Source organism: Urocitellus parryii, unplaced genomic scaffold (genome assembly GCF_045843805.1).
Source record: "Urocitellus parryii isolate mUroPar1 unplaced genomic scaffold, mUroPar1.hap1 Scaffold_45, whole genome shotgun sequence".
Classification (NCBI taxonomy): domain Eukaryota; kingdom Metazoa; phylum Chordata; class Mammalia; order Rodentia; family Sciuridae; genus Urocitellus; species Urocitellus parryii.
Window position 1 is genome coordinate 1,227,391 of NW_027554016.1, and position 11,944 is coordinate 1,239,334.

Here is an 11,944-nt window from a genome sequence, read left to right on the forward strand (position 1 = left end):
CCATCTCTCTCTTCATTTCCAAGTTGCTTGCCAGACTGGCTCCCTGTTGGCAAAGGCAGGAAGTGGAAGTGTGGAGTCTTAGAGCAGAGATGAGGTCATGCCTGGCTTAGCCTGGGAGGCGGGTGATGGGCATGGTCTCTAGCCTGGACTAAACTTAGAAACCGGTGGGTGGCTTCCCTGCCCACTGAGTTTCCTCCCCTGGACATGGAGGCTGTGAAGAGATGTGGCCCTGGACAGGGTGTGACAGTCTCACCCTCTTGCAGGTCAGCTTGGGGATACAGGAAGCTGGGGCCAAGATGAGGAGACACGATCAAGAAACTTTTGCATAGAACAAGATTTTTTTGTTTTCAGAGTTTTTCTTCCTTCCCCTTCCCCCATAACAATGCTAACAAGCAGCTTGATGTGTCATTCTCCCCAGGAGTGGAAGGGTGGAATGGCTTGGTTGTAAACACCCTCCCCCAGCCTTCCTGTCCCTTAGAGGGGCAGCCCAGCTGGGTTCTGGTTCAGGGTTGGGTGCAGCGGGCTAAGGCTTCGCTTGGTGTGAGAAGGCAGGCAGCTGTATCTTCAGAGCTCATTCCTCCACTCGAGCTCCACTTGCAGGGACAGGCCCCCTTCACTCTCCCACTCCTGGGGGAGGTAGTCATGACCATGGGGCCCTAGAAAGAAAGGAGGTATGCTTTGTCTTCTTTACCTTCTCTTCCACCACTGTCCCCTGCCTGGCCCACCCTGGCCCAACCATACCTAAGGTAGAGGGGCTGAGCTTGCTCAGATCTTGAAGTAAGTTCTGTCCGTTCTGTAGGTCCAGTTTGGCAGGAAAAGGACACCCTGTATACCCTATGTTTTCTTTACAGAACTCCAGGAATCTGTGGGGTACAGAGGTGTTGGCTCACAGAGCTGTGCAGGCCTGGATGAGGAGTACCAGCATAGGCTGGAGGCCAGGCCTGGGTCCTGCCACATCTGAGCTTTGGTTGCTCAAGCTCTAAATGTCAGCTCACTTACAAATATGATGGAGGTTTTATGAAGATTAACTGATCCTGAGGATTGAGCCATAAGCAGGTAGTAATGAAGATACAGCTGCCTAAGCTGGGGCTTGTGGCCACCATGAAGGATTACAGGGCAGGAATGCTCACGCTTTCCAGTCAGGGTCATGGCCCAAGAGAATGGGGTTGCCCACTATGATGAGCAAAGCTTTGGCCCAGGTCACAGCCACGTTTAACCTCTGGAAGGAAGAAGTGGTGGGGTCATGGGAAGGAAGGGCCAGAGGAAGGAAGAATTACTGCCACACCCACCAGCCCTCCAACCTTGGGGTTCTTAAGGAAACCCAGGTTAAAGTGCAGACCCAGCTGCAAAAATCTCTGCTTCACACAGTAGAGATAAAGACCACGCTATGTTCTTGGCCTTGGAATTCTTCCACAGAGCCCACCTAGAAGAGATAGAGGCAGGGCTTGAGAATAGGTGGGTTCAAGGGGAACTTAAGGAACGTCTGCCCCATGGCGCTTGAGCTGCAAGGAGGGTACACTGGGCAATTGTCGATCAGTGGGTGAGTGCTGCTACAGGGGACAGGAGGCATTCTCTGGAAGCACAAGCCTCAAGAGTGAAGCTAACTCTGGGATCGAGCCTGTAAAGCCATCAGAACAAAGCAAACAGTGTTGCAAAGAATACAGTAACTACAAACAGTGTTTCTGAAACTTTCCTGGAGATAATCAGCAAGTACTTGTTAAGACTATAGAACCTTGGGCCCTAACCCAGACCTCCTGATCAGAATTTTCCAAGGCAGATGTCTCCAAATCTCAAAAGAGTAGGTTTCAGGCTTGCACCTGAGGAGCTGCAAAAAATACTAGTGCCCTGGCTCTGCCCAGAGATATCAGTGTTAATTGGCCCTGGCAGTATTAAAAGCACTCCAGGTGATTTTTCTCTGTACTAAGAGTTTCAAATCACCATCTCAGAGCAAGTGTTAAGCTACTGAGGGTGGAGATGAGGTGATAATATCACATGACAGGCGGGGGTAGGTTGTGGCATTTGGACTTCATTCTTAGGGCAAAGACCTCAAAACTGCCCAATCACAGTGACATGGGAAGTTGTTAAACATGCAGGCTTCCTGATCCCATGCCAGAACTATAAGCTGGAGCTTTGAGGAGCAAGAGGATGGGGAAAAACCCAGTTCTGTCCAAGGCAGTGGAGGTGGGACACAGACATGGGCCAGACTGAAGCAGTGGCACAGGAGCTGAGGTCTCTGATTTGGGAAAAAGAAGGGTACAAAGAAGGTGAGAGTGAATGTGAAGTAGTGTGTCACCTTCAAGTCCTTTATGTCATCCAGTCTCCAAAGCTCCCTGTCAAGTTTGGTGATGCAATAATGGATTTTTTCCACCTGGAATGAAGGGAAAGGCATCTTTCTCTTATGCAGTCACCTCAATTCAAGAGGAACCAGGCAGAAATGAGGCCAGAGAGCTGGGGAGCAAAGAGGGAGGAGGCGGCTGACCTCTGCACTCTTCTGAGATATAGGGCCAGCAGAGGCCAGGGCTGTTCGAGAGGTATCACCTGGGGGAGGACCCATCCTTGCTGGGAACTGAGGGCCTTACCTGCTTCCAGTATGGTGAGATGACTCCAATGCTTCATTGGCTCAGGCGGGATTTCCCCTTCTTAGAGGAAGGGGCCAGGAGCAGATTCAGGTAGGAGGTCACCATGGCAGCCTCTTCAGGGTTGAAGAAGGATGGGCTATTGCACTCACGCTCATCTTTGCCCATCACACCATGAAAGATGATGGGAAATCCCTGGACACAGGGTTAGAAGAAACCCTCAGCTGGACTTCCCTGCTTCCCTTCCCTCCCACTCCAAAACCCTTGCAAGCAATAAGGAAGCTTAGGCCAAGGTGACAACTGGAGGGACCCCTTGTGTCCAGTCGAGCCTTTTCCTACCTTCAGTAAACAATCAAGATATGGGGGTGGGGGCCTGAGTCCTGCTCTGTCCAGCCTCACCTGTTGAGGCAGACCCTCTTAGTAGCAGAAGCACTCTCTATCCACCACATCTGCACAGGCCTGCAGCTCTCCATCGTAGTAGAGTTGGTTGGGAATGTCCAGGATGGTGGAATGGGACCTGAGAGGCAGGAGGGAGGGAGAGCTAGACCAAGGCCTGGATTACTTTTGTCCCCTGAGGGGACAGGCTTTAGGCCCACACACGAGCGTCTTGCTTTCTGCTTCCTGCATAGCAGGACACATTCACCTGCAAGTTCTCCTGCCAGGCATTTCACACCACATAAAGCAGAACTTGTGGGTCCATAGGGATCCAGTGACCAGCGAAGTTATTATTATTTTTTCAAATTACTTTTAAAAACTAAGATTTACCAGGTATGGTGGTGCATGCCTGTAATCCCAGTGGCTTTGGAGGCAGAGGCAGGAGGATGACCAGTTCAAAGCCAGTAAGACCCTGTCTCTAAAAAATACAAAATAGGCCTGGAGATGTGGCTTAGTGGTCATGTGCCCAGTTCAATCCCTGGCACACCCCATCCCTCAAAAAAAAAAAGAAAGAAAAAAAAACTAAGAAATTAGGGACTCAGCTTTCAATTTTGCCAAGGAAGGTCAGTATGAAAACAATGTATCACTTCCCATTACCCTTATTTGAGATAATATGTTAAATCCAAAAATAAAAGTAGTAAAAACACAATAACATTTCCTTTCTGCAACTGTCCTATTGGTACTCATCCAAGCATTTTTTTTAAAGAGAGAGTGAGAGAGGAGAGAGAGAGAGAGAGAGAGAGAGAGAGAGAGAGAGAATTTTTTTTTAATATTTATTTTCTAGTTCTCGGCGGACACAACATCTTTGTTGGTATGTGGTGCTGAGGATCGAACCCGGGCCGCACGCATGCCAGGCAAGCGCGCTACCGCTTGAGCCACATCCCCAGCCCTCATCCAAGCATTTTTAATGTCTAAACTTATTCACTAAAAGAAGTATATAAACAGGGTGTGGCTCTGTGTGCTTGTAGGTCCAGCTAGCTATTCAGGAGGCTGAGAAAGGAGACTGGCTGAGGCCAGCCTGGGCAACAAAGAGACTCTTAAAAAAAAACAAAACAAAACAGGGCTGGCTATGTAACTCAGTGGTAGAATTTTTGCCTAGCATGTGTGAGAGCCTGGGTTCAATCCCCACCACTGCAAAACAAACAACCCTGCCTAGCCCTCTAATTTGATAATATTTTTATGAAAAACTATTCATTTTCTCATTTCTCCTTGGATTGCCTGGAAATGCCATCTGAGACAGACATCAGACACATCCTGGTGTCTGACCACCCCATATCTAGATAATCTCACTAGTCCAGAATGAAACCACTAGCTAAAGGAGGCCTCCGACCTTCCAGTCTACAGTCATTTCTGCATCACAGAGGCGCAGAGCACCAGGAATGCAGACCAGAGCCTCCTGCGCAGTGGGTGCGGAGGCATGGGCTAGGAGTGGAGGGAGATGAGGGTGTGGGCATACCTGTAGTTTCATAGTAGCTTGGTTATTAACTGAGGTGATGAACTTGGTCGTAGCCATCAGGGCCCTTCTTGTACAGGGCATTGTAGGTGAGCAGCCGTTCCAGCAGCGAGTACCCCAGCCCATACTTCTGTGTCAGTGGGGACTGCAGCACAGGTCCCAGCTGTCGAGGGTCTCCAGCCAGCACCAGTTCCCTCCTGGATTGCCTGTTTCCTTAACTTCCATCAGTCCTAGAAGGCATGGGTGGAATGAGGAGAAAGCTACATGATGGGATCTCCCCATGCAGGGTGGCACACCTGCACCCCACCCTGAGCCACTCCCCTGCTATGGCCACCAGACTCTCAGGTTCCATGCAGTGGCCAGCATCATCAATGAAGATGTGTGTGAAGAGATGGATGGGAAACTGGGCTGATACCAACCTGGGAGGTGTCAGGCCAGGCAGGGTCATCCCCAGGCACCCAACTACCAAACCTGAATGCTCATCCAATCTGGTCCCTCACTCACCCACTGAGAACCCTTCCCCATCTTCCCAGCCCACTACACTTTTATTTACACACACACTCCCCACCTGCTGGCCATGATGAGTGGTAATTAAGACTCAGTATTCCTGCAGTTCCTTCTTGGCAGGAAACTCATACTCCCCATTTTTCGCATCCCTGTTACAGTAGGGCTATGGATTGTGAAGCAACATGAGGCATCAGCTTGGTTCTACCCATGTCCCCCCTCACTTTGGCACTGGGCCACTTTATAGACAAGAAAACTGAGGCCCAGGGAAGGTTCTCACCCACCCAAAGGTGAGTAACCAAGTCTCCCTAGTTTTCTGGTTTACCCTTAGAGTCTCCCAGACATCTGCCATCCCTTGACCCTCTGCACTTCCCTTACCTTAATGTCCTCAGGTACCATGCGGATCTCCCTACTGGGGGCCAGGAGGCAGCAGATGGAGCTGGGAAGGTGGACCCAGAGCCACTGACAGAGAAGGTCAGCACCCGAGTTGGACGGAGCTCAGGCTAGGATGTGAGCTTTGGGCAAGTGCTTCACCACCTGAGATGCGGACAGGTAGAGTGTGGGAAGCAGTTTCCCAAACTCTGGTGACTCACACTGGGGCAGTGCAGCATCTGCCTCCCACAGCCAAGGGAGGCAGTGATATAAAAGACAAGTTCTATCCTGGAGCCCTGCTAGTCCAATTAGCACTTTGACGTGGGACAACAACTGCAATAAAACACACAAGTCTATGAATACTGAAATGAAAAAAGTCACTGCAAGAGCCACACAGTGCCCAACCTACTCAACAGTGCTCAACAGCCACACTGACTCTAGCTCCCCACTTTAAAAAAAAAAGTAGCTGTAGATGGACAGAATGCCTTTATTTTATCCGTTTATTTTTATGTGATGCTAAGGATTGAACCCAGTGCCTCACCCATGCTAGGCAAGTGCTCTGCCACTGAGCTACAGCCCCAGCCCTCCCCACCTCCTTTTGATGGCTGCTGAGAAACAAGAACTTTCAGGGAGATGAAGGAAATCAGAATTTGGGGAAAAAAGCTCCATCTGGGGGAGTCAAGGATATAGGTCCTAGGTTTATCCTCAAGCCTCACCTGCTTAATGGCCTCCACTAATGTGACAGTCTTGCCAGTGCCTGGAGGCCCAAAGATGATGTAGGAGGCTGAACGTGTGGTGTCCATAACGATGTGCTTTAAGGCCTGCAGCTGCTCTGGGTTTGACTACAGACTCCGGTCATACAGCCTGGCAGGGAGGATAGGAATCCGAACTTCAACTTATCCAGAATCCCAGAGGCCTCTAGGACTCCATCCTCAAGCCCCACACTCCAACCAGCACTGGAGTCCCCTGCCCTCCGTCTCACTTGAGCTTCACATCTGAGGGCAGCAGCGGGACCCCACGGGAGGCCACACGAAAAAGCATGGACCACAGCAGCCTGCGCCCTGTCAGTTCCAGGGCCCGATGCTGGACCCACAAGGGCTGGCGGTTGAAGGTGAAGTTCACCTTGAAAGTCAGCCCATCCACAAATTGGCTCAGGAGGGTTTGGATAGGGAGAAAGGTAGAGGAGCTCCAGTTAGATGGGCCAGACAGTAAAAAGCCAGGACCTCCCTCCACCTCAATCTGCTCCACTCCCTCTTTCCAAGACTTCCATAAAAGCTCCCTAGGAGAGGTAGCTGCTGGAGTAGCTCAGAGTTCCCTGGAAGAAAAGCCCCTGCCCTGTGGTTGGGATCCACTCATCTTAGGAGAAAGCCTCTCGTCTCCCCTGGCCTGAGGGAGAAGACTGAAGAAGGGTTTCCCCAACACCCACCTCATGGAAAAGCTCAGTTTGACACGGTCCAGTTCCACCTTGTGCATGAAGCCCTTGTAGGTGATGGAGTCCTCCTGGTGTGTCTCAGAGGACAGAAGGGAAAACAGGTGGTCCCCCCGCAGCACTGAGGGGTGGCTCTCGGTCACACCAGGAACCTACAGGGTGTGAACTTAACCAACTTCTGTCCCAAGCATGGTCACTGAAGGACCCAACCCCCAGGCTCTCCAGACCTCTGAGGGATGAAAACTGAGGCTCTGGCCTTCTAACCCAAGACTCAGAGAGCTGCGTTTTCCCTGTCCCCCTTCCTCTCCCACCAGACAGGAGTTGTGGGGAGAGGAAGGAGACAACCTTCCCCAGCTGCTCACAGGTGCAGAACTCCAGGGTGCTAGTTTAAGGCCTGGCAGCCGCTTCCCACTCTACTCAGCTGCCCTCTCACCAGCTCCGTTCTACTCTGCCTTTAAAATCTTGTTAAAACTCATCTCCTGTAGTCATCTTGCCCTGATCATCCTTGTTCTCTCTTCCCACCTGCATTTGTGTGGAGAAATTCATTCTCATGGGTAATTATGGTCTAAGGTACACACATTCAAAATCTGTGTGCTAGAAAGGGGCCCAAGAATTATCCAGTCCAGCTCTATGCTTTTTAGATAAGGAACCTATGGCTCAGAGAAAGCAAGGATCTTGCCCAAGATCACACAGCTAGTAGTAGCAAAGTCTAGATTAAAACCCCAATGTCCTGCTCTGACACCATTTTCGGCAAGGGATGCCCACCTTACCCCTTGCTGGCCCCTCTGTGACAGGAACCATTTTATCCTTCTAGTTTGCCCTGTATTTAGGAATGGCCTATAGAGGTTGGCTGACTTGAGTCTGCCCTCCATGCACCTGATCTGAGCCCCAACCTCCAGAGTGAGCAGCCTGGGGTTCTGGTCCATGGAGTCCCAGGTCATGGGCACCGATTCCAGGTCATAGTGCTGGATGTCGTGCTCCATCTGCAGCTCCTCCAGGTGCAGCAGCAGTCAGAGTTTCACCTCATAGTTCCTCCATGTCAGGGCTGTCTCCAGCTGGGCCCTGGCAGTGATGGTTGGGGGATGAAGTGGGAAGGGCAGGAAAGGGACAGGTCAAGCACCCCCATGACCAGGAGCATCTACCCTCTCCCATTTGCAACTAGGAACACACGAGGAATCAGAGAAGACCAGAAGGACAGAGAAATGGATTGGGTCAGAGGCCTTGAAGAAGGGAGCCCCAAGTCTTGCTTCCTCCGATGTCCTTGACCCAACCTCAGACCTGACTTGAGTATCCGCGGTAGATCTTATGGTGGAAACATTCTCCCCCAGATCTTCCTTCCATGACTCACACCCTAACCTCATTCAAAAGTCATTCTCTGTTCAAATGTCACCTCCTCAAAGAGGTCAGGACTGACTGCTCTCTGTAAAACATCACCAATTCATCCTCTTGTCCTGCTTTGGTTTTACTTTAGCATTACTTGAGTTCTTCAAAGCACTCACCAGAATATGGAATGTACAAGATAAAATAAAAGAAATGATCAGTGCTCACTGTTCCCCACCATAATGGGCAAGGCCCATTTGGAACAGCACCTGGCAAGTGGGCATGCTCAGCAAGGGTGAAATAATAGAGCCTGGGAGGCTGGACAGACATCCAAAGCAACAGGCAGAGGCCAGCAGGGAGAGAGAAGATGGGAGTGGGGTACCGAGGGGAGGTACTTACTTGATCTCAGCAATCTCCTTTGAGGCAGTGAAGATACTTGTTCCCTGAAGAAGGATGGGGAGCAGCTGCCTGAGGCGTGGGGGTAGGTAGTAGGTCTCCAGTTCCATACTTAGCTTCAAGTCATAGCCTTTAGCACTGCAGAAGTGGGGGGAAAGCTGTCATAAACATTGAACTTGTGACCTTCAAGACTCTGGGAATGCCCCTCCGTGGAGGATGCACAAGGACCCCTGTGATGCCATTGCCAAAGGGTGGTCGGCAGCCTCTGCCCAAGGACATGAAGCTCACTAGCTCATGTGGCTGCTCGGTCCATGGCTGGACCAATTTTGGAAAGCCCAATACTTGGAATATTTAAAAATATTATTTATAATACATTTTCATTATTAAAAAAGAATCTGGCAAAATATTATAACATTTTTACCATCCTGAGACAGCCAATGTTAATTTTGGGGGGTATTCAGGCTTCCAGGTTAATTTATATATATATAGTTTTTGTTTTGGGGTACCAGAAATTGAACCCAGGGGCACTTTACCACTCAGCCACATCCCCAGCCAGCCCTTTTTAATTTTGGTTTTGAGACAGGGTCTCAGTAAGTTGTGTAGGGCCTCACAAAGTTGCTGAGACTGGCTTCAAACTTGTAATTCTTCTGCCTCAGCCTCCTAAGTCACTGGGATTATAGGCATGTGCCACTGCACCTGGCACCTATATATTGTTAAATAAAAGTGAACAATTATCTAACTGTGAAAGTCCTACAGTATTTTGTAACTAGCTAACTATGTCGAAAAGATGTTTACACATGAGTCCATTCGCATGACATGTCCAGCATAGGGAAATTTATGGAGACAGAGTGAGTGGCTGCTAAGCACTGAGCAGGTGGGTGAGTGATAAAAGGGTGGTAGCTGAAGGGTATTGGGTCTCTCTTCTTTGGCATAATAAAATGTTCTAAAACTGACTGTAATAATGGTTGCACATATCTGTGAACATACTAAAAAAAATCACTGACCTGTATGATATGTGAATTATTTCAGTAAAGTTGTTTTAAAAAAGAGAGAGATCTGGGTGCGGTGGTGCATGCCAATAATCCCAGCACCTCAGGAGGCTGAGACAGAAGGATCAAAAGTTAAAGGCCAGTCTCAACAAGGTAGCAAGATCCTGTCTCAAAATAAAAAGGACTGGGACTCTAACTCAGTGGTAAAGTGTTACTTTACTGATTTCAATTCCCAGTACTACCATTTTTTTTAATTTAAAAACAGAAGAGAGGGGGCTGGGTAGAACATGGGCTTAGCATGCATGGTTTTGATCCCCAATGCTATGAGAGAGAGAGAGAGAGAGAGAGAGAGAGAGAGAGAGAGAGAGAGAGAGAGAAAGAGAGAGGTGTGTCTGTCTATAATGGGCTGCCTGATAATTCATTACACAGTGAAAACACTTCTTAAAATATGTTTTCATACTGTCCTTGTTCCTGCTACTCTCCTGCAATTTGCTTCCTAGGCAGAAAAATTTTTCTGAGCCCAGAGGAGGGAATAAAGGGGCCCCTGGTTCCCAGGTCTGGGCTTTTCCCAAGGGCCCACACTGTTGTGATAAGGACATGCCAAGACCCATCAGGTCTGGACGGAGGGCTTACAAGTCAGGTCTTTCTCCTTCCTCTATCTGGTTGGTCAACACAGGGTTTCCAGTGATCCAGGTGCGCTTGAGGGGAGTCGTGGGCTTCAATTGTGCAGCCAGAGGGCTGTGGGCGATGGCAGCAAAGAAACGGGAAATGTAGAAAGTGCCAGCTCCTTCTGAACCCAACTCCCTAGGTCCCAGCAGCTCCCAGAGCACCGTGGCTGGGAAGTAGCTCACAAAGCTGGTCTTACATTGCACATGCAACTCATAGCATTCACCTGCAGGAAGAAGGCTGAGTGAATGGGATGGGGGAGGGAAGGAAGAGACCCTCCCACCAACATGCTGACCCCGACACTCCGCAGCCGGACCCATCCTGAGAGGAGACCACTGGACAGCCACAGCGTGTGCTCCAAAGCTGCAGCCCTGCAAGGACAAGCCCTGCCTACCAGAGTTCTTTCCTTTGGAAAGCTACTCACCAGGGCCCAGCAGACAGGGCAGCTTCTGGTCACCATAGTAGAAGGCAAACTGGGGTGTCCAGCAGAGAGGAAAGAGGTGACTGAGGGTAGCAGGTTTGTTTCCTCTGTTCAGGAGCCTCAGGGTCAGCACCTCCTTGTGGTTCAAATCCAGGCAGATAAGGAGCTGCTCATCTTGTGCTTCTTGTGGCCCCTGGACTTCCATGTCCACCCCATGCTTCCCGTGAAGATACTCAGCCCTGGGGAGAGTGGGAGTCAAGGGTGGGGGCCAGGGTAGGAGGGGCCTGGGCTGGGGGATGCCCTGGGGAGAGTGCCAGCCATGTTCCCACCCACAGCCAAGCCCCCCACCTGCTTCCCCCATTCCTTAAGGAAGAGGCCTCCCCACAACTTGAGCAAACTACTCTTTTCTTGGTTAGACAGCCCCTTCCCCCATGCCCTGAGCACCCCTCACAAGCAAGTGTGTGTGCACCAACAAACACACACACACACACGGACACACACACACACACACACACACACACACACACACACACACCTGTCATAAAAGTTCTTGGCTTGCAGTGACTTGTGGTGCTTGCTGATATCTCCTCTTTTCTGGGAGCCGCGAGTCAGTCCAGTGGTCTAGTTTGAAGAACCTGACCCGAGTCTTGGTGACGTATGCCAGATTTGCCTTGAGAAGCACTGAGACTGAACCCAGAGATTCCAGTGTGTGACCGCAGTGCAGCGTCTGAGGCTCCCAGGGCAGCCTAGGGGAGGGGACACATCTCCCAAAGATGAATGGGCACTACCCAGGCAAAAGAGGGAGAGCACAGTGAGTCAAGGTGAGGGGGTTTTACCTTGCTACCTGGGCCGTTACTGCACCTCTGGGAGCCTCGCTTCCCTCCGTTATGAAATGGGAATGGCAGGGCTTGCCTCTTTTAAAGGCTGCTGTGATCCTCACCCAAGATAGTAGCATTGCGGCAAGCCACTTAGCCCAGCACCTGGCACATAGAAGACCTCAGTAATAGTGAGTGATGATTAGTATCACATAAAGAAGTTTCAAATATATCACACCTTGTGTTGTTCTCAAGTAGTTTTCCATAGGAGGCCACACAATCTAACCTAGTGTGAGGAAATGTCCAGAAACCAAGTCATTCTCCAGCTGGGCTAACCTTGTACCTTCTTCCAGGCCAACAGTATAGGAAAGCCAGGAATAAAGAATAACAGGCTTTAGCAACAGGAAATGCAATGTCAGTGAGAATCAAAGCTACAAGGATGGGGAAGATGAAGCAGGGGAAAATGTTATGTTGTAGAAATTGATTATGCAAAGTAGAGGAAAAAACTAGGAGCGCAGCCAAAGATTTTACCCTTTTTTCCCCTCCCCCAACTACCCGATGAAGCCCC

General features: G+C 50.1%; 1 pseudogene; it reads right to left on the reverse strand.

Moving 5' to 3' along the window:
* Positions 1–564: 564 nt before the first annotated feature.
* Positions 565–11,516, reverse strand: LOC144252535 (helicase MOV-10-like; annotated as a pseudogene).
* Between the last annotated feature and the right edge of the window lie 428 nt (positions 11,517–11,944).